At 27.8% G+C, this 25,487-nt stretch overlaps 1 protein-coding gene across 1 annotated transcript in view; it reads right to left on the bottom strand.

The window, feature by feature from the left end:
• LOC107444068 (mucin-22) overlaps positions 1–25,487 on the bottom strand; it is a 70,644-nt gene that overhangs the window by 34,030 nt on the left and 11,127 nt on the right. The window contains exon 2 of the mRNA XM_016058143.3: positions 11,827–11,889. The gene's annotated coding sequence lies outside the window, so the exon portion shown is untranslated. The remainder of the gene's footprint in view (positions 1–11,826; positions 11,890–25,487) is intronic.

Genomic DNA, 25,487 nt, shown 5'->3' with positions numbered 1-25,487 from the left:
TAGATTTTCACCGAAATCATGTCTTTTAATAACTGAGTATGATGAATTAAATGTCATAAATGAATAATAAAATTATAAATATATTTTTTTAATAAAATGCTAACTACACTGTAAAAAATTTCTGTTCAAATTACGGTATAAGGTACCGGTGCTTGGGGTGCATCATCCGCAAAATCCATTTTTACCGTAAAATATTATGTCCCAATTTTCACGGTAATATTTATTTAATCGATGATTCAATGAATTTAAAGTAAAAAATGCGTAAGTTTACTGTAAAAATTACGTAAATTACGTGAATTTACTGCAAAAAAATCTGTAAAAATTACGGTAAATCATATTTGTTGTTTTTCAACATGTTCCGGTAAAAATGAATTTTACACCAACACCCTGAGTGCCGGTAGTTTTAACCATAAATTGATCTGAATTTTTTGCAGTTTAGATAATAAAATATTAGATTTCTTTAAAATTAAATTTAATTAAAAATACAATTATTAATAATTAATTAAAGTCTGTATTTATAACTTAACAAAAATGAAAATATCTGCAATGTCATAAATATGCATTTGCCTATAATTGGTAGAAATAAAACTATTATGATAAAAATAGATAATTGTAAGAAAATTTAATTTATGCAATTTAAAGAAAATTAAAAATGAAGAACATATTTCTTTGTTAGTAATTATCTTTTAATTATCAGTTTAGTAATTATAGTAATAGTAGAAATAGTAATTATTTCTACTTAATTATTATTACTTCCAAATGACAGTATTTAAAACATTGTCATGACTTTAATTAGCATTTAATTTTATAAACTTTACATAATGGTGTAAAAGAGACAAAGTATTAGTAATAAATGCAACGAATTACAAAAAATTAACAATAATTCTTGTATTTAAATAATAATGTTAAGCCTTTGACTCTATTTAGTATTTATAATTAAAATCAAAGTAATTATTCTCTAGAAGTCTATTTAGTATTAATCATGTAATTATAAAAAAATCCCCTTTTATACTAAAATTGTTGCATCAATATTTACTCGCACTGTTAAAAACTCAGGATCAAATTACAGTAAAAAGTATAGGCATTCGAGGTGCCAGCACTTTTTACCGTAATTTGATCGGGAATTTTTTACACAGTGCATTTTAATTTTAAGTTACTTAAGCTAGAGTGTAATTAATTTGAAGGAATTAAATTTTTTTCCCAATAAATGATTTTGATTAGATATATTTCAAATATAAAAACTACCTAATATGTTTTAAAGATTTCAACTGAGTTTGATGATTACAGTAAAATTTTAAACTCAAATATATTTTCAAGTAGGAAACGGTACGTTTCTACCTTAGTCATTCATTAAAATTTATAACTTAATTTCTTTGTAAAATAAATATGTTTATAAACTTGAGAAACGTGATGCCATTTATAATGAAATAAGAAAGACTCAGAATGTAGAAATAACTCGATAATAAATCTTATATAAGTTATGAAGTTATCACGTTACTTTTTTTAAAATTATACAAATAGCATAGAAAAACTTCAAAGAATGTAATAAAATTTACCGAACAAAATAGGGTTCAAATCCATTATTCTCACATTGGAACAAAATAATTGTGCTTCCTGTGACCGTCAAATATAATTGTGTTTCCAATGGTCAACCTCAGAAACAATGTAATCTATACTTTTTTTAGAAATAAATACTTTACATACTAGATAATCATGTTGGGATTTATAACCAAAGAAGGATGGTTTAGAATTCACAAATAGTTACATAATTATCAATCTAAACAACACAGTCCTCAAGTTATGTATCAAAAATTATTCATACTGCATAATATCACGAATCAAATTTCACGATATTCAAATCCATTTTTCTTCCACAGAAACAAAAATAGATTTTGTGTTCTCAGTGACCATCAATTGTATATTCCAAATCATAACATAATATCTACCTTTTTTGGAAATAAATATGTTTACAAATTACATAATCATGATGATATTTGTAAACAAAGGAATAAAATTTCAAAACTCACAAATAATTCGCCAAGACAAATTTTTTTTCTCTCTTTTTCACCTATTGCTTGCCAATTTTCTCAACAGCAAGGTCCATTAGGCAGAACAAATAGTCACCAACTACAACAAATTGGTCGTTGTGTTAAGAAACTCATTCTGAACGCGTGCTTTTTTTGAAACTGACACTAATCTTAGGTATACAGGAGACGGTGCAGACGACACTAGCAAGCCGGCTAACAATAAAGGGCACTGTCATTGTTTACCTTGAGGACATGAAATTTATGTCCAGAGGTTGGCTACAAAGCCAGGCATCATCTTCCGAAAAACGTCATTGAAGGTCGGCTATTACCCGGGAAACGAAATAACTTTAAGATTCATAAATCACCAATGACTCTCGCGCGACTGATGTGGTCCATGTAATGTTGTGAACTTATGACGATGATTTTATTGCACTATAAAATTTCCTAGTCCGTGTGAAATGTTAGGGAAATATATTTCATCGTTGTTATGCCTTATTGCACAAACAATATTCATGGAAATGATTTTTTTTTTCTTCCTTTTTTTTGAAATTCTCAGACGCTGTAGGAAATAAAAATTTTAGAGCTTGGTACATTGGTGTAAAAAATTATGAGAAATTGTAGACTTCGTTGATTATCTCTAGAGCTATTGGACCGATTTTAATGAAATTTGATATATACATACATTGTTACAATACAAAACAAATAACCATACAACAATTGTAATACGCACGCATGATCGTGCGTATTACATAATATCACTCGTTGTAGTAGAAAGGTATGAAACANTCCTAGTCCGTGTGAAATGTTAGGGAAATATATTTCATCGTTGTTATGCCTTATTGCACAAACAATATTCATGGAAATTATTTTTTTTCTCCTTTTTTTGAAATTCTCAGCCGCTGTAGGAAATAAAATTTTTAGAGCTTAGTAATTAAGAGAATTTGCAGACTTGGTCGATTATCTCTAGAACTATTGGACCGATTTTAATGAAATTTGATGTGTACATACATTGATACAATACAAAATAAATAACCATTCAACAATTGTAATACACACTCATGATCGTGCGTAACATTCGTTGGAGTCGGAAGGTATGAAACAGTGGTAGAATAATAAACAAAAGATGGGTTAATAGGGGGTATGGTCCCCTTTAACAGATATACAGGCTTTGCAGAGTGATTTCATACTTGAAGTAAGGCAGTTTATCATTTGGGATTTGCCACAGCCTGGATTGTCCTGTGGCAATTTCATACCTACTGACTAAAGCAAGTGTTACGCACTATCATGAGTGTGTATTACAGTTGTTGAATGGTTAATTGTTTTATGTTGCATCAATGTATGTACATATAAAATTTTATTAAAATCGGTCCTGCAGTTCTAGAGATAATGGACCAAGTCTGCAAATTTTCTTAATTTCATACACCAGTGTACTTCTTTGTGGTAAAGCCATAATTGAAAACGACTATAATTTTCATCAGTCGAAATTTAATTTTTGAAAAGTGTTTAACACGGTTTTAATCAGTCTAAATTTGATCCTGAAACAAGCTTAGTATTTTATCAGTAGGAATTTGATTTTCAGATAGTGTTTAAGATTTAATCACTTCAGATTTGATTCTTAGATAGTGTTTAATATTTTATCAATTCAAGTTAGATTTCTGAATGGTGTTAGACATTTAAATAGTTGAAATTTGTTTTCTGAAAGATGTTTAAAGCACTTTATCAGTTAAATAAGGTTTCTAAGTAGTGTTAGAATGGCTAAAACACCATATGACCATATATTTTAATTTTATAGCTAGGAGGTTAATTTTTTGTAAAGTCCCAGAAATAACTTTACCATACAGTACTGCAATTTTAACAAAAAATTTTCTCATTTAAGTTTTATTTTAAAATCAAGCATACTTTTTAGTTTTAATGAATAATTCATTATATTTTTTAAAATTTTCTATAGAATGGCTCCTCAAAGCGGTTTGACTCAGAAATTTGACAGAAACTTCTATCTAACTATAACTGCGGAAATCGATAAGCAGATTTTTTAAACAAGTTAAATTAAATGATTCAAACTAAATCCAATTAAAAATTTCTGCTTAAAATTCATATTTTCACCAGTAAACAGATTTTTGATATCTTTTGTAGTCAATTTTTATCTGTAACATTTTTTAGACATTAAATTATTGCTATACAGATTTCAATAATTCTATTATTTCCTGTAGGTCAAACTTCTCTCATAATAGCATTCTCAAGTATGAAAGTTTTATTCAGTTTTCAACACTCATCATTATTAACAAGATAAAAAAGTGAAAAACAATAATATTAGCAAATGGTAAACGTTTTAAGCTATCAAACGATGCCAAGCGGGAAAGTTAAGGATGTTTTAAGAAATTTTTTTTTGTAAAAAGCCTTTTTTTGCTTTGTCGCTACATACTCATAGTAGCTTTCAATAAAAACAGAATTGCCTTTTTAGCTATGCATAAAATACTTTTTTTCAGCTATTAATATAACTGCTTAATTTAGTATCGAAGAACTCTAGAATGACTTTGTTCAAATTAATATTAAAGAAACATTAAATGCCTAAAGTACGTTATACGACAAGGATTTATTCTAGATTCTTTTTAATATACACTACGATAACCATCATCGTAAGTAAATTCCCAGAAAAATCAAAACTAGGTTACTTACTAGCTTTTCGTATTTTTTGTATTACGTTAATCGTAACGCACTGTTTTCTTCTCTTAAGCGACACTGAGATTTGCAAGGAATTTTTCGCTCATGCGCTGGGAAACACAAATAGAATTAAGAGTTAAGAGAAACCGTAATCCTCTGCAAAATCTCGTTAATATATTCCAAATTACCATAGTTGCAAATTTGAACACTAATTTGTAGTCTATTGATTTAGTGAAGACTAAATGTCCACTTTTTCTTGCGTTAGATATGGATTTAGCTAAAACATTATTTATAAGTCCATAACTATTTTAAGTTAATAATTAAAATTTTGCCTCATTAACACCGAATTAAAATTCCATGGTTCAGTAATCCTATCACAACAATTCCATTACGTCAAATCAATATCGATTAAACATTTCGCTCTAACAGAAACGTAATGTATCGATTAAAATAAGCATACAAGACAGGCTGACACGCTACAAGAATTTACATGTCCTTTATCTAAAACACCATTTTTACTCGATCGAAAAAAACTTGTTTAGGTCGAAAACAGCTCAACTCAACATTCAATCATCCTTGACGAATTGCGTACCTATAAATAAACCTTGTAACCAAGTAATCTTACACAAATAAACATACGAAATTATTTAAAATCTTACAAACGTTGCATAATAATCATTTATATTTTCTTTAAAAAAAAGTATATTGAATAATATGTATGCATATTGCTTTTTTTATATCCTTGTTTAACTCGACTCGCACGCGCCAGCAGCAGTAGGCGTCAGTCAGCGGGTCATTGGGGTGACCAATATGATAACGAACGCCCTTGCCTATTATCCTTGCGTTTTTTTCTATCATTCTTGAAGAAAAAGTGAAAGAAATTCTTTTAAAGGAATCGAATTCGTTTCCTTATTCACGATTAAGTGGTGTAAGTTATAAAGGTTTTGGTGTTCAATCACGCGATGAGAAATGAAATATGTTGTAACTGCACTGTTTCGTCTTTTATTGGGATGTTTACTTTTTGTGACAATTGTTTGAAAACAAAAATTTTTTTTTTGAATTTGATTTGGCTTAGAGGTTATTGAATGGTATTCAGATTTATATATTTTTTACTGTTGAGAGGAGTATGCTTTTTATAGTTGCCTCTACACTGAAAAAACAATATGGTGGAAACTACCAGAATACGGTAAAATTTACCTCTATGGGAACATCAAAAAGTTTGTAAATTTTCACAGAAGAGCTTTAGTAACGATTTTGGTAAAACAAACAATAAAATATGGTTTTATAATATGCGATAAAATTTGGTAATTAAAATAAAATTTGGTAATTTTTTAACACTACTTTAGAGCATGGCATAAAAACCATTTATACGGTTAAATTTACTTTTATGCTTTGAATTTTTTACTAAAAATGTGATAATAAGAACTATAACTTTGAAATCAGAATTTCCGGTAAACCATTGCCTTATGAATAGAAAAATTATTGAATGAATGGTTTACGTATCACATATTTTGGTTTCATTTACTATAATTATGGTTTTTTTTCCCACCAGAAAGGTCAATACAATACACTACACTAATTCTACCAGAATTCTTATCTCTCTTTAAGATTTGAATTCTAGAGGCTCATAATTTCAGAACCCATTCAACGATTCTTTAATAGGTTCAGATTACTTTTTTTTAAACTAAAAAATGATTTTAAAAAAAAGTTGGGATAGCCTTATTATAATCACTGGTTACCCATTGGTTAAATACTTTTTCTTTCTGGATTGACTCCGATAAACGCCCCAACATTTAGAATCATGGATTGCAAAAACTGTCTCAATTGATGTTTGTCGTCAGATCGGTTTTCAAATCCTGCCTATGTACGTGTTTCAAGACTCACATTTATGTTAAGATCACAGTCGAGCCAGTAATTATACGTTAATAATAAAAAGAATGTAAAAGTACTTTAAATTATTATTATGTAAATACATTAAAAATGCCTGCTAGTGAGAATAATATGAAAAAACAGCACCGGTCGCCATAGAAACGCATGCAATGATGACGCATGCGCACTGTTTACTATTACTCTTGAACGAAGTTGAAAAGTGTGATGACGTCCAAATAAGTTGCGCACGCCATCCAACCCAAAACAAGACCCATTTTGCCAATGGGTAATAAAGTGCAGAATTATTTGAATTAAAACTTAATGGGTGATTCAAAATGTGTATTCATACAATTGAAACAAGGATGCTTTTGATTTCAGCCTTAAAAAATCGAGTTTATGTATGGTTCAGTTCTAGAGCTTATCAAAGCCAAACATTTTTTTTCTTCAGGAAGATCGTTTATTTAAGGAAATAAATGATTCTTATAAATAATTATTCGTACGATTTTACTCCTGTAAATTTACCTGAACATAACATGAATATTAAAGTAGCAGAAAATGTCAATGATATTTTGGTTCAAATGATAATAATATCCAAAAATGCATGCTTTTTATACACAACTTTTGTTTTTACATGTAAAGCACTGAATAATGATAATAATATCTGAAAATACATGCTTTTATCCAGAGTCTGTTTGCACACGTAAAGCACTGAATAATGATAATAATATCTCAAAATGAATGCCTTTTGTTCACAACTTTTGTTTTTACATGTAAAACACTGAATAACAAAGCAGTTTCGTTAGGTTCTTATAAGCATAGAGACAAAACTAAATGATATTTTCCAAAATTCGCAAAATTATTTTATGAGGTAATATTCTAGTCTTTTATTTTAATATTTTCTTTTGTCTATTGCACTGCCCCCCCCCCAACGCTGATTCTAATTCGGAAGATTTTTCATGCACTTTAAAGTATATTGCGTTTATTGAAATGTTTAATTTTGAAACTGTTATTTATAATGAAATTGGTTTATGATAAAAATGCTCAAAGCCAAAAATATATACAATTTTTAGAAGCTATTTTTTTAAGGAAATTCTATTTGTACTACTAATTTAGTAAATATACGCAGAAAGTTTGAAACTTAAAAATAACTTCTTTTACAAATCATGCTAAGGAAATAAATTACAATTTTATATTAATGCATTATGTTAAGTACTATACAAGTTATAGTATTTGCTATTTACTTCAAATATTACAAGATAGCAGAATAAAACCTTTTTTAAGATACCCCTAAGGTATACCTAATTAAAATACGACAGGCTTTAGAAACACGTCTTATTTTATTTTTCTTTTCTTTATAAATTTTAAATCATAAATATTTATCGCAAAATTCCTATAAGAATATTAGCTTATAAAGTTTAATTCACGAGAGACTATTTCATTTTTCTTGAAAAAACTTCTCTGAGACAAATCCGATCAAGAATTCATAAATATGTATGATTTTTTGGATTAATTTAGCGATAAAAACCAAAATAAAATTTGAAACAGAAGATTAAAATAACAACCAATTAGCCAAATTTAAATGGCTGTTTTATTTTTCATCGTAAGTAAAGTGGTTTGTTGATTAAATTGAAAATTAATAAAAAAATATTTTATTAACATATGAACAATTTTAAGCATCAAAGTTTAAAACGCAGAAGAAATAAAATTCGCCAACGAAACATTAATTATGCAGAAAATTAAAACACTTCCTTTTTATTTTTTTGTTTCATTATAAAGATTTAAAGCCACATAAGACGTGGAAAGATTTATTTTTTAAAACTCTTTTACTAGCAATTATTTTTTCACGTGCGTGACTTTTACTTAATATTTAATAGACTTGGTTTTAATTATTCAAAGGACAATTTTAATTTTAATTATGAACTTAAAAGAGAAATAAAAAAAAATATGTATTTGTAAGTAGCGGAAAAGTTATTTATTTACCTTGCGTTTCATCAGGAGAAATTAAGAAAATAATTATAAGTTGAATATATTTCTAATGATTTTAAGACGTAATCCTTATTTGAATCGCAATTAAAATACCTATTATATAAATGCCCCACGTAATCAAAAAAATGAAAATAAGTGTAGAATTTAAATGAAGGACATGAGTAATTACTTTTTTTGACACTCTAAAAAGCCTTTAAGATAAAAGTAAAATAAGTTCCTTTCTCATCAACTTCTGTGAGTGGTATATTTATTTCTAAATTGCAATCATTTAAAATTAATGAACTCATTTTTTCAGTTTAGAATTTTGTTTCATTCATTTTACTCTTTAAATCATAAAAGGGACTAAAAAGGGTCTAAATTTAATTACATTTTTAAAGACATTAAGTATTTTTCTAACTTAGGTTTCGAATTGCGTTAGCAGAAATAATCATTAAATTGCCTTAAAACAATGAATTAAAATGATTATTGACTAAAACGATAAAATTAGGGTCCGAACGTTAAATAACATTTTTGATTTTCAAAATTATACTCATGAAAATACAATGCCAAATGTCATGATGCATTTTAATGCTATGAATAAATGTTGCAAGAAATAGCGAACATTTGTTTATAAGCAATTGAAACAGCTGTAAAATGATCGAGCTTTTGTTCATATTATAAGTATTATGCAAAGTAATACGTACCAACCACCCTTAACATATATTTTAGAATTCTTATGCACATTAGGGATCACAAATTTATAATCAAGCGAGGCAAAAGCAAAAACAAGATAGTCTGTCTTTTTACTAGTGAGGAAGGCAGGACGCAAAGCACCAAAAGCGAATTGATAGCTGGAGGACACAGCGAGGAGTTGAAAAGTGATTGTTAAGCACATCTTCGAGTAACGAATACAGTTGTAATTTCAACTGTAATATTTATTTCAAAATTTGATGGCGTAAGATTTGGTTATTCTTATTTCTGACATTTACAGATTTAAATACAAAATAAGCGATATTTGATAAATGAAGCATCGTGTTTCTGAAAAAGGGTTGAAAAATTGAAAGATTTAAAAAAAAAAGATTTATAGGAAGGAGTGAAAAAAGATTTGTAGGGAAGGATAGAAAAAAGATTCGTAAAAAAAGATTTGCATAGTCAAAAAACAAATTGCAGATGATTTCTGATTAGAGTTCTAGTTAAGCCAATAAATTGTTATAAAAATTATTGTGAGATGCACAGGTAAATGAAGGATTCGAAAATTCATTGCATTCTAAGCATAATATTTTAGTTTTAAACGTAAATATTTCAAACTATATAAATACGTCAAAACGCAAATATTTTAAAATACACAAAAGTAATAAATTGCAAAAGATTTCTCACTAGAGTTCTAATTTATACAATAAATCGTAATTTCAAAAACTCTTGCAAAATGTAAAAATAAATAAGAGTTTTAGAATTTATTAACTAAGAATGGAATTTTCAAATTTAATCTTCAAGTTTTAGCATTTTAAGGTATCAAAATAGTGCAAAATCATGATTTCGTGCAAAATTTAGAAAACCTGCGCTCTTAGTTTTCTAAAAATACTTTACTTTTTTTTGTACTCTCACTATTTACAAAATTGTAGCTGTTTCTGTGCGAGGTGATAGCAGGGGATTGACTTATGATTTTAAGGCTTTAAATGGGCTTATTTCAAAAGCAGATTTTTTCACATTTAACGCCACCTTAAACACGATATCTCATGTTGTTTTTAAAATTAATTGTCCTCAATTTTTAACGAGTGTTTATGATTATAGCAAGCATGTTTTGAACTACAAACTAAGAGAAAAAAGAAGAATTAAATTATTTTGTATGTTTTTTGGCAAAGACAAATGCGGAAGTTTTTTAAAAATTTGCTTTTTTAAATTTATCTGCTTCTAACTCAGTAGTGGATGCACTTGCTTTTAAGTTAATAGTTCAAAGCATAGTTGATAAAAGTTGATAAAAAGGTAGATGATAAAAATCAGTAAAAGATATTTCTTTTTAAGCAATAGAATTTTTTTTACAGTGCTTAACGTATATGCAAAAAATGCCTTATTTTCACCTAAGAATGGCCATTCAAATAAAAGTATGCAAAAAAAATAGACTTTCTTTTTAGTTATATAAGTTTTTACATATAATAAAACAAATAAACTAGTTTTTTAAAATTTTATAATAATATTTTTTAACGAAGTAGGGTTTTTCGTAGGATATCACAAGTTTTAAAAAATCACTTAAAGATTTAAGTATAAACTTTTAGGGGCCTTCAAGAATTTTTGTATTTATATAACGTAAAATAAAAATTAAATAGGTACTTCCTACTTTAAATATTCCTTTTTTTGTTCATCATGAGAAATTTTATAATTGTTTTTACACTGCATTTTGAGATTTTAATAATTGTTGCGTAAGAAATTTTATAATTGTTTTCACACTTCACTGCATTGCAATTTTATAATTGTTTCTACACTGCACTGAATATTGAGAGCCTAGCTATAGATTTTTATATTTGCACTCATAATACAAAATGCAATTTTCTGAAGAAAATACTTTAAAATGTTTTTAAACATTATAAAAAAACGTTATAATGAAAGATTTTCAGTTTACACGAAATAAAACAGAACAACGAAGCAAAAAATTATTAGATATTTCTTATTTTAATTAATGGATATTCTGTTCTCATCGTTCCTAGCAGTATATTTCTAAAGATTTTTCAAAAAAATTTTAATTACAAATTAATTTTGAGAAAAGGCTTTAACGTTATAAAATAGAGTTATACCACAGTAACTTACTTTCTTTTTTTTTATACTACTTATATAATACACGATAAAAGATTGAAGTACATGATGAAAGATTAAAGCGGTACATTTTTCATCTACAAAATTTTAACCGATATCATGTTGCAAAGGAATGGAAAAAAACCATGGAAGAGTTGAAAAAAAAATTCCATTTGATTTATTAGCATAATTTTCCAAATCATTTATAACACAAGTAGCTATATTTCTTTCATACGATCACTTTTTTTTGTTTATATTCAGAATACTAGAGGGGGAAACAAACTTGCGTAACGTGTTTTTAACTGTGTAAAAATCTTGTTACTGAGTTGTCTGCTAACTTTGGAAGACAAACGTTCGGAAGGGTTTGACCCAGGTGACTCCCATTGGGTGGGCCTGGTCACGTGCAAGACATTCATCAACAAACCGAAGTATTAACAACACTATAGCGAGCCTAAACAAAAGAGTTGCTTGCATTCTTTAATTTTTATCATTAAACAATTAAAAAAAAAACACTTACCTGCAATATGTTCACTTCTTCGTTTGAAAATCTCTTAAGATATTCGTCATATAGGAATGACTTCTAAAAGAAAAAAAGACATTCCATTAAGTTGCAAAATATAATGTTTAAATTATTATAAAACTTTATATTGCATAAAACTGTAAATTAAAACATCAGTTTTATTGTAATTAAGTGGAAGCATTTAATCTAACTCTTGTCGTACGTTAATTTATAATAAGAGCACTTTCTCTTGTTAAATATATTCTTCTTATATTCGTTTTTTATTCATTTATTATTATACACATACGTTCAGGCTTGTGTACTTAATACAAGAACGGAATATAAGTCAGTGTTAATTATAAAACAGATAACACAAATAAGAGAAGGACAGCGCAAAGAAAATTCCAGGGTTACTGTGGGATTCAAACCCGCTACCTCCAAAACTGCGATACCTCTGGGTCAAAGAAGCTCCTCTCTATTCGACGACATAATCAAAATTGATTTGTTATTGTTTTTCAGAAATATATCTAAATTAACAAAGACTGTAAGCTATTATTGTAAATTAGTGTATTCAAAAATCGTATTGATACGAAATTTAATCGTATTAATATTAATGATCATATTGATATGAAATTTTCTTCACACATAAAGTGTATTATTTAAAAAGCTAAAAAAAAAGAATTACATAATATTTTTTTGTTATAGAGTAACTGTATATTAAAAATCCAAAACTGTTTAAAATAAATAAAATGCGTCCCTAAATCGAAAATCTTTCAATGTTTATATAACATCTTCGAACGAATAGGTAATTTACATCCAATGCTAATTGTACCCTTATATTATCATTTGCTTATCACAATTTCAATCTACGATAACTTTTTCTATACGTAATAAGCAAACCCGTTTTCGTACAGCAGAAAAAATTTCACAAAATTCACTTATCACAAAACCTGCATTCTTCTCACACTGATTGATTAATTTCTTTTCACTCTGAGATCCTTTCTGGAATACTAATTATTAAATATGCATTCATATAGAACCCGTTACAATGACTAATTGACCAGTAGCCCGCAATTTATAATAATTTATGACACAGAACTGATGAGGCGCCATTGAATTCTTGCCTGTCCGAAATAGCTCCCATCTCTGATTAGCATGGCATCTCACTACCTGCTTGTCATAAATCTTGATAATTCCTTTCTTGGAAAGAATTCTAATCAACTAAGTTTAACTCATCAATCAACCATAGATGCGTAAAAAGCGCAGCAGAGGTGACTTTCACCTTCAAGGGGGGACCTTATCCCCATGATAGTGATCTTAACTTCAACCTTGTAGGTGCAATCTCATGGATTCTCCTCGTCAGAATTATTTTGTCCCCGTAGTTTGTTTACTCACAGTAGCATCAAAACAATTAGACACAGTTTTCGTTCGTAAAATTCATCTATAGTTTGCGTTGTCGACAAATGCATGATGATCTTTATCGTTAAAATTATTATTTTTTTCCGTAGTTTGTTTCCATACAGTGGCATCAAAACAATTAGCCATTGTTGTCAACTGTGATCTTTTTTCTTTACTTTGTGCTGTTACCAGATTTGCATGGGAAATGTTAATAAATTTTTTTATGGTTAGATTTTCAAAATTAGAATTTAAAATATTCTGGATACATTAGGTTATGACAGAAGTACTGCTAAATATTTCACAAAAATTAAAGTAAAAAATACCTGCTCCAGGATACTAATACTTTTCACTGGAAATTCCAGATTTACAACAAAAATTTAGGAATAAAAAGAGAAAATAAATATAAATGAAGATCTTGCTAGTCACAGCTGTATTTCGAACCCGGGAGACCTGTTTAGAAAGCTAAACACATTAAGCCTTGTACCATACCGTCACACAATGTACCCGATTTTGAAAATTGCTAAAATCTGTTGGAAAACCAATTGTGACGTTATAGTGAATGAAAGAAACGCCTACTATTATCGAATGGTATGATTTACTGTAAAAATAGTTACTACTAAAACGAAACTACTTTTTATATCAATATTTACTTTAAAACTTTTCTGAATTTTTGTCTGAGTAATATGATTTGCATAAAAGAGGAATAGATATAAAATATTGCATTGCATGACCGGCGAAATATTGTTGCATTTTTTTGGACAATTGAGCAAGCAAGCCAAGCATACCAGCCTTTGCGAATTAATTCAGGAAAGTGCGCGTTTCGTTTGACCAGAGAGTACCACCATGGTGAAAATACGTCTTAGCTCAAAACCTCCCGGAAAGATGGCAGCACTCCTCATTTGTGAGACCACTTTCACAATTTTGACATAGATCTTAAGGGGATGGAAATTATCACCAGATTCCTGTACTGATGGTACATTCCGGGTAATTCATTTCTTTTCCCGGCAAAACAATACAAATGGAAAAAATCATAACATAAGAAAAAGCAAAACTTTTTTTAAAGCTTTCTTTGAAGAAATACCACACCATTTCTGTACAAAGAAGAACATAATTTAGAAGTGTGTTGAACGTTAAAAGACGGTTATAGAAAATAATAAAAAATTGATAACTCATAATTATAATGAAAATGAGTTGTATTTAATTGGATTTGAAATCAGGCACGAACATTCACAATCACCAAACAGGTTATGACTTCCATAGATTCTTTTTGTGAGAATTATTTTTTTCTCCGTAATTTATTTTTTATACTAGCCTCAAAATAAATTAGTCACAGTTGGCATTTTCGATTCTTATCTTCATTAAAAATTGTTTCTTAATTTATATTGGTACATTTATTTCTTAGATTGCATATTGGGAGGAATTCAAAAAATTGAAATTACGAAAACAAAATAAAATGAAGTTAATGTATTTTTCTTTACTTAATGATACAGTCTAATCATTAGCAGGATAATAATAGAACTTTAATTGTGTTGATAATGCAGCTATGTCGATTGACTTGCTCTGGAGATGAAAGATGAAATTATTGCTCGAAGCAAGACATAAGTCTCAATTATTATTTAGAGTTCAATTACTGATAAGTTAGAGCCATGAATTTATGTTGAACGCAATAATTGATAGTTTGAAGAAGGAACGTTGCAGTGAGTTCAATCATTTTTGTAGTTAATAAATCTAAAAAAACATACATTTGCACTTTTTCTTCCTGCCAAAACAAAGTAATTTGATAGATTTAAATACAATGATATCCATAATACAGAAATTCAGTTTTCGAATGGCTAAACATATACATTTATTTATCAAATATTTATGAAATTACGTCTAGACTTTCATACTTATTAATTTTTGTATCAATTTTATTTTCTTCTCTTACAGATTCCTTACACTAATTATTAATTTAGTAATGACTGTGTTTACTCTGAAAAATTATTAAAAAAAATTTAAATGAAGGCATAATTAATGCAAGAGCAACTTTCTTAAAAAGAAGAAACTATTCCATGGAACTAATCAATTAATTCACTAACTGTTTGCAGAATACACACTAAGATTTTATTTACACATCACGAATTGTTTAAATGGGAGAATATTTTGATAATATGTTCATATTTAAACTTTGAGAGAAGACAAGTACATACTGACATAGAAGTACACTGAAGATAGTAGAATACTATGTATTTGAGCACAAAGTATTGGGCTCAAAAACATAGTAAGGTCAACTGCGTTAACCAGTTAATTAAGAAGTTTTTAATTGGAAATTAACCAGTTTTTAATTAGAAAATGTGTTTTACAACTGCGTTTTGCTGTTTATATTCTGGAAAGGTTCATTAAAATGTTACTAAAATTTCATACTCTGAAGTTTTTATCTATCTCTTTGTTTCAAACAATTATTTTCTTATAAAGTTATCAGTAATTATTAAGAATATATTGGAAAAAAATTGCATTCATTTAGATATGTATATATTACATATATATCGCGAACAATGCGATTTTTTTTATAAATAATTTAAAACAAGTTTTTAACAGCAAAAAAAAAAGGATGGAAAATTACATTTTTCCTACATTCTCTTAAATTGAATATCAATCAAAACTAAAGTAAATAAGAGCTTCGTTTTGTCATGCGTGGTTAAATAAATGTTGCAAAGCGCTTAATTTAATTAAAAACATTGGGCAGTCCATCATATTAAACGTATTATTAAATAAAATAAGAAGATTATTTTTGGGCAGGTTTTGATGGATTAGAGTGGCAGCTGGAGTGATTTAAACACAAATAAGGAGTGGTTCAAATTAGTTGATATTTGCATAAAAAGTGACAGGTGTTAAAACCTGAAGTTTATTTTTTATTCTAAGTTTACAAAGGAAAAAAAAAAGTTTATTTTTTATAGTTTTATACATATTCATGGTATGGATGATATTATGGTATTATTATATGGTAATATATTATGTATGTTATTATGGTATGTATTTCTTATTAATTCTAGTAAAATCTAAGATCGTTTTTAATTTGCACAGAATTGATCAATATCTAAAACAAATATTCATGTATTAATATTCTTTTGTAAAAATAATAATATTCTTTTGAAAAATTCCATGGCGAATAAGTAACCGTTTCTTTATTTCAATAGCAGTTACAAGGTATTTTTGAATTCAGAAATATATTCTAGAAACATCTTACATCTAGATGAAATAATGTTCCATTAACATTCTAAGAATATGCTAATTTCTAGTCTTATATTACATTTAAATGACAGACACCGTAAAAGCTTTTTGAACTCAAGTGCGATACTTTCTTTCAACGCAACAATAAAAATGCTAATAAGTATTCTTGGAACTAAAAAAAGTTATTTCATCCCGAAATGAAGTCATTTCATATTAGAATAACTATACTAAAATGCAAATTCTCGGCTATAAAAGAATATTTTGGGGCTTTTACGTACCATTGTTTTATTGTTAATTTTTTTTTACCAAAGTCAATTGGTGCTTCAAATACTCAGATAAATTTTCCAAATTTTCATAAAATCCATTCAAGAATTCAAATATTTTTCACTTAAGATATTAAAAAAAAGAAATTATGGTTCATCTATTGTTCTGAGTTTCTTTATAAGGGCAGACGATATGTTACACACGAAAACGTCTTCACTTCATTCAAAATGGCGTTATTCATCAATTTTTGTAAATACAATACGTATGGAAACTTTAATTAAAAATGGTGTTAACATATTCATTGATTTGTGACATTTTGTATAAATAGTAACTCAAATGGCTTCCGACTTTTGATTAATAATAATAGTTACCCTTTTTGGTGTTTTTTAAATTTAATTTAAGTATTAAAAAGGAATAATAATTCAACCATTGTTCTGAGTTTTCCTATAAGAGCAGACGATTTTACATGAATTTTTTTTCTCATTTTATTCAAAATGTCGAAATATCCCAGCAAATGGTTTCCAAATTTCGTTCGTTAGTTAGTATCTTTTTTGTCGTCTAAAGTGCATTCTAATGTCCTTTGAGGTAGCCTCTAGAGTCTTTAATGTTGTTAAGGAAGAATAATGGAACATTGAAGATATTTATTTGCATTGAATAAGACCTTTTGTTCTTACCTCGAAAAATGTGTACAAATTGACTTGACGTTTTTGTTAGCCATTTAGAAAAGGTTTTGTTGGTTAATGTAGCAATGAAATGTTATTTATAGTGTTATTGTCACCTATTATGTTAAAATATTTCTATGTAAATGAATTTCATTGTAATGCTAATTTTAAGTATTCAGGTTGAAGCAGCCTTTCATTTCACAAAAAAAATTATGTTCCATTATGCCTGCTATAACATAATAAATCTAGTTTTAAATTAAAAAAAATTTTATTAAAAAATAGATTTTCATCATCGTTGATTTCATTTGGATTTCTTTCTTTTAAGGAGTGCTTTAAATATCTAAATTAGATTTGTTTCTTTTAAGTTGTAGAGAAAATTAATATAGACTTGTATTAAGGTAGACACCGAGAGTGTGAACATCTCATATTATTTTTTATACTTTCTCGAATACATTCTCAAATAAATCAGTTCACCATTAAACCGTAACATTTGATTTTTTATACCATAATATGGTACAAATTTGCATCTACATTAACAAGGCGTAAAAAATGAAACAAGTTTCAGTTAAAACTGAGCCATACTATAGCGTAATCAAGAATAGTATGAACTATAGTATGGTTCAGTTTAACATCATATTAAATTTTAAAAAAAATTTAAACGATACAACGTTGTAAACACGCTTTAAATTTGTTAGCAGAGGAAAGAATAGCACGTGAATTTTTTTAATAAAATTTAGTTAATAAGATGTTAAAGATCAAAATTATAATTTTACTAGGGAAAGCAAAATCCCACCAAATTAGTTTTGTGCTGTAAGAAACGTAATTTTAACTTTCAATTTACTTGACAAATTCTTTGTTTTTTATTGCAAAGAAGTATCTCTCAAAATTAAGTAATATAGTAAAAAGAGTAAAATTTGTGTTTTCATAAGTGAAGAGAACTCTGTAATAATTCTTTTATAAATATATATTTTAATCAATTAGTTATTTATGTAAACATCACCGTAATCGGTATCTTCGTTGTCAGTATTAATGTATATTTGTTTTTCTTTTGAGCAACGACTTTTTATAGCAAATTAAAAGAATAACGCCTAATTAACTAACAACACGAGTAAAAAATTTTCTGAATTTAAAAAAAATAAAAAATATTAAGACAAAAAATTTGTGGTAAGTGTCAGAATCTAAATATTAAATTCGTATCGAATTTTAGGTTTCAACTAACTATTTAAATTCAAAACGTATCATCAATTATATGAAAAGAAATCTTTTGCAGAATTTACATAAGGTGAAGGCTAGGTTTTCAATGTTTCCTCCCTTGATTTAAATAATTTATTTCCTCTTGACTAGTAAATTAAAATATTGCATATAATTCACAATCTTATGTTTTTCCTTATGTGAATTATTATCAGTTTTAATAATTATTGATAAGGAAACATATTTGACGTTGTTTTTGCACTTCGAACATTTGATATTCACAGAACAATTTCGCAACAGATTTGATATTCACAACAGAATTCGAACATTAGATCACAAAACAGTTGCTATCTGTTTGCTAATTTCTTTTACTACTGCAACTAATTGCTTTTACACTATTCTAATAATATGTTGATGAAGTGAGATTATCTATTAAGTTAAAACGCATACGGGCATTTTTATACCATTAATAATTCTTATGATTCATTAGTATAAAAAGTTGACGTTCGTTAACCGAATATTATATTTTAAGTTCAGTAGAAGTCTATTGTTTAAATGTTATTTGATATTAAAATTTTATTCCATTTAAATTTGGAAGAGTAGTAAGCAATGATTTATTAACGTGAGTAGGCACTCACTTTATTTGCACAAAAGTTTATAGTGTTGTATCAGCGACAATAAATGAAAGTAATCATTATTACGTTTTTGTATGAAACTTTTTTACCTCGCATTGTACTAATGTATAATTGTATTAATCGTATGTGTAAGAAATATTAAAAAAGTTTCTAAAAAATTCTTTGAATTTTTAAATTTAAAAACTTTTTTGATTAAATTACGACCATTTAATTTTTTAAAACAAATAAACAAAATGTTAGTTTTTCTTCTGCCAAAATGTTTACATTTTATATTACTTTTAAGTTTATTGGAAAGTGAAGTTTCTAGTTCGTAAAACTAAATTAAGGCATTTGTTAAAAAATCGAAAGTTTTGAGAGCTATCATAAACAAGTAAACAACGGTAAAACAAAAACTGTAAATTTTTGTTGTTGTACTTTTTAAACTTTTTTTGTTGAAAATTCTCAATTAAATAGTGAGTGCTGTGGAGACTCAGGGGATAGAGCGTTTTCTTTTCAATGAGGTGATCCAGGTTCGTCTCTCAGCTATAGCTGATTGAGACGAATTCCGCATCCGGCTCGTATTGACCACAGTGTTGCCGTAAAATATCCTCAGTGGTAGTTTTTTTTCTCCTAATGCCTGCCTGTGTTAACATCCACCAATTCAGGCATCTACAGGACGATTTTGCTGACCTCTCTTACAGGGGCACCATATTAGGTGGGCCAACGTCGCTCCCACAGTAAGGACAGATAGTACAGAGAAGGAAAGAAAATCCATATCTTTCCCGGGATTCGAACACATAACCTTTCTGATGCAAGGACAGTTCCCTGCCCCCTACACAGGCCTGTCGGCCCTCAGTGGTAGTCGAATCACAGGTTCGAATCTCCTTACCATCTGGCTAACCGTGGGAGGTTTTCGTAATTTTCCTCTCCATATGGAACAAATGCAGGATAGTTCCCTCAAAAAGTCCTCGTCGAATTGCAATGTTTGATTCAGAAGTTCCCTGATCTTCTGGGTTAGACTCACAATTATAAGGCAGCGAAGTTGAAGATTGATAGTCGTAAACTCAGAATTGCATTGGTTGCTTAACGCCAATCATGTATAAAAATAATTATATAGTGAATCAATATTCGAATAGAATGATTAGAAAGTTATTATAATCAGAAATCATATCCAATCTATTCATCTAATCTAGGCGGATTCATTGATATCATATCAAATCATATCATAAAATATTTAATGCCAAATGCAATTTAATATCGTATTTATAAATTTCCAATAAAACTGTCACAATTATGATCATTAAATCAGTTTAAATTAAGAAAGAAAACAATTTTCAATTAAAAATTCTCCAAAATAAATGCACTGTCTTCAAGCCATTGCCGATCCAAACAAGGTAAATGCAATACTTTCAATGACACGATATTCACGATAAAATGCCTTTGGACAATTTAAGATGTTCACTTTAATGATTAATGAATGTCACTGAATGGCTTTTCATTATTTCTCATACGAAGTAGCGAAAACAATGTTAAAACAATGTAAACAAACAATAGAATTTCTACACGTTTATCTTTAGAGATGACCACTAGGCGGAAGGGAGAATGTGTTATCAATATTCAATGATTATAAGTTGAACGAACTTTTTCCCTCCTGGAGGGGAAAATGAGAGTAAATAACTCTTATTTGGCGACTAAATTAACGTAGTACTTCAGAGGATGCCAATTTAAAAGCAATTACTTAACGTGACTGTTTTCATTTATTTCCAAACATATGCGGAGTTCACGATGTTTGAAAGAGGTGTCGTCAACATCGGTTTAATTTAACTTTCGTGATTTCGTTTAATGAGGAAATGATTAGATGTCACATTATTTGAAATTGCCTTGTTTCGGAGTTCCAATTTGAATGAAAGTCGAAGTTAATAAATACATAAGCTCACGATTTAGGCTAATGTAATTGAAATAAAGCAGACGATCGAAAATATTTTTAATCTTTTGAAACAGACTTTTTTTCTCATTTATATGCTTCTTTTATTACCAATTACATTAACAACAATTAAAGCTGATTAATAAAAAACAGAAAATTTTCAAATGAGACAAAAATTAATTTATTGTGTGAAAAAAATCTGTGCAAAAATATGTCGAATATGAAGAATTCTTCATGTTAACAGTTTATGTCAACATTTAATCATTTATATATACATTAATACTATTTCACATTTATACTCCGTTTCAATAATTGACATTTTAAACTCGCCTATTCGCATTTTTAAATAAATTGCACATATGCCATACTTTATTAATATTTTAGAATTCATTTTTGAATCAAAATTAAATGACTCAAATGAATCAACGCATTATTTTTAATGAGATATGAAGATATAGAATTAGAATTTATTCTATTAAGAAATTTGCAACAAATATACAGGACTGAGACATTGCTTGTTTTAGAATGAAAAATGAGTATGAGTCGCAATAATTTTCACTTAAGGTACAGCAATGATTTAAATGCTTAAGCCTTTAGTTAGCTCAAGTATTGGCTATATGCTAGTTTAGGTTTGCGTCATTAAATATTCTTCTCGGAATGCAACTAGGCAAGCGATTATTAATTCATTATCGTCAAAAATTAAAAAAAAGTTTTTTTTAGATACTTTTATCAATTAAAACTTATCTTTGCTTATGTAAAGCAGTTTAAACTTCTGTATATACATTTCAGAATTATTTCATTCTGTTTGAGTTGGTAAATAAGCAAAGCTAGATTATATTAGAATAGGGACATTTACATTAGAATAGGGAAAAAGAGAAAAGAATAAGGGAAAGTAAAAGTTGACATTTTAGAAACAAATATTTTAAATACTGTTATCGGAAATAGCATTTTATCAGAATTTGATATTTTGTGTAACATTTGAAGTTTTATAAGGATCTTTTAAAACTTGCAATTAATGTTTTTTTATAATTTTTGCTTTAGCCGTTCTACATAAAGGGCGACTAACAATAGACTTAGAAGTTTTTAAACAAACATCAAACAATAATTAGAAAAATTAAAATCAAAAGTTGAAAAACCGTCCATACAACTCATGATTTTAGTACTTAAATATATGCAATAATTTCGAACAAAAAAAAGCTTCTATAACTCAGTGGCTAGAGCAGCTGGAATAACACGCCAAATATATGGATTCGAATCCAGTTTCTGCTCTCAGAAGCACACGAAATAGTTCATGGTAGAGAAGCGCTCCTAGAGGTATATGACGACATTTTCGAGCAATTGGTTCCTATGCAGTTTTAATTCTGATGATGAGATTTAACTATTCTAGAAGTTTTTCGCAATATTTTTGCATCCGCCTGCTGCATATAGCGTTTTTAAATTTGTACATTAAGACAAAAAATAGACTAAAAATATCGTTTAAAATTTCCTTTTTAACTTGGAGGGAGAAATTGATTGCAGATTTGAAATCAACGATATGAAAGTATCTAATATCTGTAAAAAATTCTCACGTAAGATGAAGCAAAAGAAAATTTAGTCAATCGTTTATTTATTTATTTTTTTAGATGCCCAATTTCTTATTGCATTGTATAATGCTTTTATATTTATCGATATCTATCATATAAGGTACCACAATAAGGTTCTCAACAATTTATGTATAAGAATCTTAATTCCCTTTTTATACGTTGCGGCATTTATTAATTTCACATACGTAGTCACTATAACATTGTCAGCTTAATACCTTCATGTTCAAATTTTTCATTTTATTTTCGAACGAATCCAAAATTACCAATTCCACATAGATAAAGTACCACAATGTTGTTATCTACAAAAAAAGAATTCTTCCAAGAAACCAGAATTTATTACTTCCATCAGGTAATGAGGAAAAATCTGAGCCAAATTCAAGTTAAGGAAAACGAGGTCAGTAAGAAAAATGAGGGCAGAGGCCACTTAACGGGAATTCATTTTCTCGAAGGACATAATACACTTTGACCACTGAAAGGGAAACACATCTCTTATGAAGGTAAGTCGAATTATTTGCTTTATTTAAAATTTAGAATTAAGAGTCACCAAAAATTTATAATTTAGGGCACTAAAATATGCTATTACTACACTAAAATAATTTCCTATATTGCATTAAAATTAACGATTTTTTTCGTTATTATCGTTGTCATATAAAGAAGGGTGTAATATTCTTTCAGAAAGTACGTGTATTACATAGCGCAGGTAACTTTAACTTTAAAATTTCTTATAGTTTGGGTTACTATTTAATGGAAATTTTATAGTTTGGGTCGCCATTTAATCGAAGCAACCGAGTTTACTTTTTAAACGCAAAAAGAAGAATAAAATGCTGTGAACATGTCTAATTGAACCATAAATATCATTATAATTAAGTGCAAAATAAAATCATTTATGAACGAGAACCTTAAGTTCAATATATTTCAATCGACCATTCGACTGTAAGCGCAAAAAGTTTTCATTCAGTGAAAAAAATAAAAACAAACATTATTCGAAATCTTCTTACATATCTATTAAGTTTTTTTTAAAATATAGATATTTTAAATTCGTCCCTTTTGACAAATTTAAGGATAAAGTTGCCAATTTCTAATATTTAAGAGTCATCATTTTATAAAAACTGAAACTAGAAGTAGATATTCCTCCTCATTTCGATTCATAATAAACTTTAACAAACCATGCAGATAAAACTTAAAAAATCCGTTCAAATAAAAAATGAGTAACATGAAAATAGTATAAGATTGAAGAATAATTTGTTATTATGTTTCTAAAGTTATATGATTTTATAGAAAATTACATTTAAAAAGGTTATTCTTTTAAAAAGTAAAATCAGTTTGTGAAGTTAATACCAACTGTAAATGAACATATTCTTTAAATTTCAATGTGTTTTTTTTAATACTTGATTTAAAAAAATCGACCTTGGCGAAATGTTAACCTTGATTTGGACGCATGCTTTTCATTTAACTGAAAAATTTCAATAATTTTAAGGTTTGCATTGTTATTTTAAACTGATGACCTTCAATTAAAATTGAAAAATTCCGGGCACAATTTCTGTTAAATTACAAAACACATTATGTTCTTGTAATTAACACGCATTTTGTTTTCTATAGAAGCACATTAAAAACATTCCATTAAGAAATTCGAAGTAAATTTTTTATACTGACAAACGATAGATTTTTGATTTCATTCAAATGTGAGTAAATAATTAAAGTCCTTCGAAGAATTTAAAATTTTTTTAATTATGTTGAAGAACAAACTTTTTCGCAATAATTCGTCACCGCTCATAAAGATGAGTAATGTAATTTTCTTTTCAACAACTCTTTGTAACTCTGTCATTAAGAACACATTGATTTTTTGTTTTGCTTTTAACTATAAAATTTTTAGTTAGTTATTTCACTGAAGGCTGTTTAGATTTTAGTTGTTTATTTATTTTAGCACATATTCAGGAAATACGATTCATCTCACTCATTATCACTTTTATAAGTTTCTCCATGAACATAAGACATATTTTGAATCACGCAAAAACGTAACATAACTAATACGCTGTAAAATGTCATGATGTATTACAGCGTATATATATAAAGTTATAATATGCTATAAAGTTACAATATATATAAAATTATAGTATGTTAAGCAAAAATGCACACAAAAACTAGATTTTGAATTTACAGTTTTTATCTGCTTATGATTAGTTTGAAAAATGGAGAGAAACTCTTTTGTGACGGGAAAAAAAACAGTTTTTCATCTGTAAATTCTCAAATATACGAGGAATGTCTGTAAGAAATAGAATTATTTTACGGCGCGTGGTTAACGGTTAAAGACAGAAAAAAAAATCGATATCCTTAAACAGTTTTTCCGTAAAAATAAGCAAACAATATGTATATTTTCTTTCTGTAGAATTGACTGTTTTCTACAGTGTAGATATAAAATTCAGGAATTTAACATTTTAATTGGAAAGCTAAGCATATTAATTTTGTGATCTGTCTACAGTAAAATTGGTGCACATTTTTTTTCTTCATATTTTAAGCAATGTGCGAGACCTAAATTTTTATTACCAATTTTGATAAGAGGGATAAAATAATGAATGTAATATTTCATATGTGTTTTTACTTTCTTTGGCTAATTTTTAATATTTTTAGTTACTGATAATACTTTCAAATTTATTTTATTTTCATCTCAAAATGGAATTGTTTTCAATTTTTTCAATAAAAGAAGTAAAATAGCTAAAGAAATATCTAAAATTTCATTTGTCTATTCCTGCAACTTAAGAACACTTGGCTTATTTTAAATCAACTAGAATTCTATTTTTCTAAAAATGATGATGTATGATGAATACCTAATTTG

The sequence above is a fragment of the Parasteatoda tepidariorum genome, chromosome 6 (assembly GCF_043381705.1).
Source record: "Parasteatoda tepidariorum isolate YZ-2023 chromosome 6, CAS_Ptep_4.0, whole genome shotgun sequence".
Lineage (NCBI taxonomy): Eukaryota > Metazoa > Arthropoda > Arachnida > Araneae > Theridiidae > Parasteatoda > Parasteatoda tepidariorum.
The sequence above is the reverse complement of the archived record's forward strand: the minus strand, read 5'-3'. Positions and strand labels throughout refer to the sequence as shown.